The sequence below is a fragment of the Anomaloglossus baeobatrachus genome, chromosome 1 (genome assembly GCF_048569485.1).
Source record: "Anomaloglossus baeobatrachus isolate aAnoBae1 chromosome 1, aAnoBae1.hap1, whole genome shotgun sequence".
Taxonomy (NCBI): domain Eukaryota; kingdom Metazoa; phylum Chordata; class Amphibia; order Anura; family Aromobatidae; genus Anomaloglossus; species Anomaloglossus baeobatrachus.
In genome coordinates this window covers 317,554,033-317,559,465 of record NC_134353.1, presented here as the reverse complement: position 1 = coordinate 317,559,465, position 5,433 = coordinate 317,554,033, and the positions used below count along the sequence as shown (strand labels likewise).

Here is a 5,433-nt window from a genome sequence, read left to right as displayed (position 1 = left end):
AAATATTGCTCCTTCTGTTCCGAGCCCTCCCATTTGTCCAAACAGAGGTTTCTGACCACATGTGGGGTATCGGCGCGCTCATAAGAAAGTGGGGAACAAGTTTTGAGGTCCATTTTGTTGTGTTATTTCTTCTAAAAGTGAATAAATTTGGGTTAGAGCAACATTTTTAGGTAAAATTTAATTTTTGCTTTTTTTCATTCCACATTGCTTTTGTTCATGTGAAGCACCTGAAGGGTTAATAAACTTCTTGAATGTGGTTTTGAGTACTTTGGGGGGTGCAGTTTTTAGAATGGTGTCACTTTTGGGTATTTTCTGTCATCTAGGCCTATTGAAGTCACTTCAAATGTGATGTGGTCCCTAAAAAACTGGTTTTGTAAATTTTGATGTAAAAATGAGAAATTGCTGATAAACTTTGAACCCCTCTAACTTCCTAACAAAAAAAAATTTTGTTTCCAAAATTGTGCTGATATAAAGTAGACATGTGGGAAATGTTATTTATTAACTATTTTGTGTCACAGAAATCTCTGGTTTAACGGTATAAAAATTCAAAAGTTGAAAATTGCTAAATTTTCAAAATTTTTGCCAATATTCAATTTTTTTCATAAATAAACACAAAAAATATTGTCCTAAATTTGGTACTAACATGAAGTCCAATATGTGACGAAAAAACAATCTCAGAATCACCGGGATCCGTTGAAGCGTTCCAGAGTTATAACCTCATGAAGTGACACTGGTCAGAATTGCAAAATTTGGTCTGGTCATTAAGGTGAAAATTAGCTCCGTCACTAAAGGGTTAAGCTCCTAATACATGTCTATTAGCAGCTATGGTTCATTGATCTGACAATTAAGAATCTGAAGAAAATCTAAACAAAATGACAATTATTAAAGCCACTCATGTGTCAAAGACTCCCTATATAAAATAGCAGGATCTCAACAGTTATATTCACTGTTGGCATATTAATAACTTGCAGGATGCCCTAGAGGCAAATGGTAGATAACACTATTATAAGAGTAATTCAAGGTGACATTGCTTTCCATGAAACATAGGCAGCACCACTAGTCTAAAGGGTGCTTTACATGCTGCGACATTGCTAACGATATATCGTCGGGGTCACATCGTTAGGGACGCACATCTGGCGCCGTTAGCGACATTGCAGCGTGTGACACCAAGGAGCGCCGTGCAACGATCGCAAAAACGTCAAAAATCGTTGATTGCTGACACGTCGCTCCTTTTCCAAATATCGTTGGTGGTGCATGCCGCTGGTTGTTCGTCGTTCCTGCGGCCTCACATATCGCTATGTGTGACGCCGCAGGAACGACGAACATCTCCTTACCTGCGTCCACCGGAAATGAGGAAGGAAGGAGGTGGGCGGCATGTTCCGGCCGCTCATCTCCGCCCCTCCTCTTCTATTGGGCGGCCGCTTAGTGACGGCGCAGTGAGGTCGCTATGACGCCGAACGCACCTCCCCCATCACGGAGGGATTGTTCGGCGGTAACAGCGACGTCGCTGACAAGGTATGTGCGTGTGACGCTGCCGTAGCGATGATGTTCGCTGCGGCAGCCATCACCAAATGTCGCGCGAACAACGGGGGCGGGTCCAATTGCGAACAACATCGCTAGCAATCGCTAGCTATGTTGCAGCGTGTAAAGCACCCTTTACTCTCAACCACCTCAATAGAACACACTGACCTCTAGTAGTATTACGTTAGCAGATATTAATCATGAATGAAGGGCTGGGTAGAGCGACACACCTTTTCTATGTTTTGGCACCAATTGATCTGCTTATGGGATTATTGTTATACTTATGGCACAACATTTGTAACATTAATATCACTAGTGCTTGATATCAGGACCAAAATTCCCACCCATGGACAGCGATATTTTATCATCTGTCTTGTAAGTCTTTTTCACAACTTTAACACTTTCATTATCTCTTTCAATTCATACAATAGCAACATATACATAACGTGTGCAGTACCTTCTAAATATTACTAGCCAAACATAAAAATAATGTATTGGTCAAAATATAACTGATATTATCAAAATATAATATTTTCTATATACACATGCCCATTATTATTCTTCATAAGTCTTCTAACACATGAGAAGAAGTTAAAGGATTATTCCCAGAATCGCTTTTTACTTTTACAAATACACTAAATGCATAAGTATTGTAAAAATACAAATTAAGCCTAACATAAAGATACTTTCTTGTACCTTTGCGTCTTTTTTCATCTCCATATGCCCTATCTGCATCCAGCTTTATTTAGCTGAATGTACGGTCCTATTCTTATATGAAAAAACTACATTTCCCAGCAGCACTTGCTTCTCCTTAGTGCCGTGGACCCCTTCCACCTCTGCTGTATCCACCTGACTAGCCCCATCTCTCTGCATTATCATCAAGGTAATCTTAGTGCCTGGCAGATAATATCTTCTGACATCTACATCAGCATAGCTGAGTTTGGTTTTACATCATTAGCTGGTTCTAGCAGAGCTCAACCGTCCTGCACTCTACCATAACAGCAGTGCAGAGGTGGGCTGTGTTTGTTGCCCAATTATGACAGATCATTGATGTGAAACTGAAAATGCTGCCGTATAGATGCAAATGACAGAAGATAATCCTCTGCCATATAACACAGCAGCAGTTGGGGTTGCACATCACTACTCTCTCAGCAGGAGACAACAAACAAGGCAGAACCAATCTCAGTCCCTAAATAAAGCCCCATCCTGCAGTAGATGCCTTCTTTCAGTTATTGAAAAAGTCCCATCCGGCAGAATATCTCTCCTTGCAGAGCCATCCTGCAGCACATTCACATTTCATCCTCTCTGTACATAGCCCATCCCGCAGTACATCTTTAATTTCAGCCCCTCTATTAACAGCCTCATCCTATAGTATATCACTTCTTAGTTACCAAATGCAAACCTCTGCCTCCCGACATGAGCTGTGCCAGCTGACAGAGACTGCACTGTTCTTGATCAACCAGGGCCTTTTGAACCACAAGACGGTTTCAATAGTAAATGGAGGGGAAATAGAGACTGGAGGGGCATCCTTTAGGGGTAAGTGATATGTGCAAATTGGGACAAATGTAAAAATTTTATATATTGGCACAACTGAATAAATATATATGTACATTATTATAAGACTACATTGTGACTTTGGGAATAACCATTTAATAAATTTGATATATTCTAGGCAATTTTGTAATATTAAAACTTGCCTCAGTATTTGCAGTACACATCAATTTATCTGATAAATGAGTAGAATTGGTAATACTGCACCATAAGACTGCAGAAGATACTGAAAACATATTGCTTGGTTTCAAATTGTACACAACGCTGGTGCTATAGTTGCAATGTTTTCAATGTGACCTCTGATTTCCTTCATCGTTACCCAACGGGTCAGCTTATTCTTTTCGGTAACAGCAGCATGAAACCTGCCTGCAGGTATTGTAGCTTTATTGTAACCTATGTAAACACATGAAAATTGGTTATTAACTAGCAATTATTGATGGGCAGACTTGCAGATAACCGGATTGACGGGTTTAACAGGGTTAAAATAAAATCCAGTTCCGGCCCAGAACTGATCCCAGATATCTAGCCAAACACCGGTCCCATATAAGTCTATAGGGGCCAGAATCCGGCGCTTAAAAATGTTGGTAGAAGGGATAGGGCGTTATACTTATCGGTCTCTGGCGCGACTGTAACTGCTTCTGGGTCCACTCTTTAGCCTCATACATATTTAGTGCTTTCTCCACCCAACGGCAGTCCTGGTGTCTGTGATTGATTGCAGTCAGACGTGCCTCTAACCTGTGTGATAGCGTGTCTGACTGCTTGCAATCACAGACCTGTCTGCGGGTCACTGTAGATTGGTTTAAAAATAAATATATTATGAAACCCAGCACAGTTAACGCATACGGCTACAGGCTGCAGCCTGCAATGCGGTAGTGATTCGTTTTTTTGCCTGGGGGGGTGTAGATTGGGTGCAGGAATATGCTGTAGAAATTTCAGCATCAAATCTGCATCTTTGGCAAAATAATGCCGTTTTCTCCCAGGAGATTCAGGTCTGTCAACTCCGTGACTTCACCCAATGTGAGGTCATTGAGATCAGGTTACCTGCCTATTGAAGGTGGAGGACCGTTGGAACCTCCAGCTGTGACCACAAATAAGCTGAGAGACATCACTGCTCATCACTGTTGCTCAGTCTCTGCCTAACACTCACAGTGGGCGATCATGTTCTATGGCTGCGCACTGTCACTTCAGATGTAGCAGAGCTGGTATCGTCGTGGGATGTCGTGTGGATCGGACCTAGGTGTTTTGGTGATTAATGAAGGGGTGAAAGGGGGTGGGGTTTTTTTGTATTTTATTTCAAATAAAGGATTTTTTGGGTGCTTGTGTTTATTTCGTTTCACTTACAGATTAGTAATGGTGGGGTCTCATAGACACTCCCCAATCTAGGGCTTAGTGGCAGCTGTGAGCTGTTAATAAGCCCTTATTACCCCGATTGCCACCGCACCACGGTAATCGGGATGAGGTAAAGTTCTGGGATTGTCTACTGGATGCGACAATTCTGGGCGGCTGTAGGCTGCTATTTTTAGGCTGGGGGTCCCAATAACCATGGGTCTCGAAAACCTGAGAATACCATCCCAGAGCTGTCGGGCTTTATCATGACTGGGTATCAAAATTGGGGGAATTGCACACCGTTTTTTAAAATTATTTATTTTTTTTAAAAAAGCCACATGCGGTTACTCTTATTTTGACACACAGTCAAGATAAGTGCACAGCTGAGGTACGGCAGTCTGTAGCCATATGATTTACCTGTGCTGTGTTTCATAATATGGTGGGACACTATGCCAATTTTTTTTTAAAATGTATTTATTTTTACACCAATCTAAAGTGACCTGTAGACAGGGTCTGTGCTTGGTTGCAGTCAGACACACTGTCACACAGGATGGGGGCACATTTGACTGCAACCAATCACAAACGTCAGGACTGCCGGTGGACAGAGAAGGCATATGGATGAAAGATACTGAGCGGCCCAGGAAGAAGTTACAGCCTTGTTGGAGACTCGGTAAATATAACACGCTTGCATTATTCTTATTTTCTTTTCTTTCCTTTATTTATTTTTATTTCCAGAGTTGCTGGTTCTGGATCATTACCCAAAGTTCCCTGAGGACTCCAAGCCCGGGTCCGGCACCGGGTACTTTTGGAAGCGTGCAGATCCGGACTTTTATAGTCCACAGACTTTTATAGTCCAGGTTCACCCATCACTACTAGCAATGAAAAATGACATTTCTTTTAATCTGACTCATGTTATTAATCTTGTCATCTGTTCCATGCTCATACTATATACTGGTACATAATTAATAAATACGCTTTTTAACTTCTTAATGACCTAGGATTTTTTTTTTCTTTTTGTGCTTTTATTTTTTCCTC

The 5,433-nt window shown here is 41.4% G+C and overlaps 1 protein-coding gene across 2 annotated transcripts in view; it reads right to left on the bottom strand.

The window, feature by feature from the left end:
• Positions 1 to 311: 311 nt before the first annotated feature.
• The window catches only part of BTC (betacellulin), an 84,909-nt gene continuing 79,787 nt past the window's right edge, over positions 312 to 5,433 (bottom strand). Inside the window, exons 6-7 of one of the 2 annotated variants that reach the window (XR_012750584.1) lie at positions 1,335 to 3,465; positions 312 to 1,277 (exon numbers count right to left, since the gene is read on the bottom strand). The gene's annotated coding sequence lies outside the window, so the exon portion shown is untranslated. Of the gene's footprint in view, positions 1,278 to 1,315; positions 3,466 to 5,433 lie in introns of those variants that run through there. The other variant, XM_075337229.1, reaches the window with a different exon arrangement.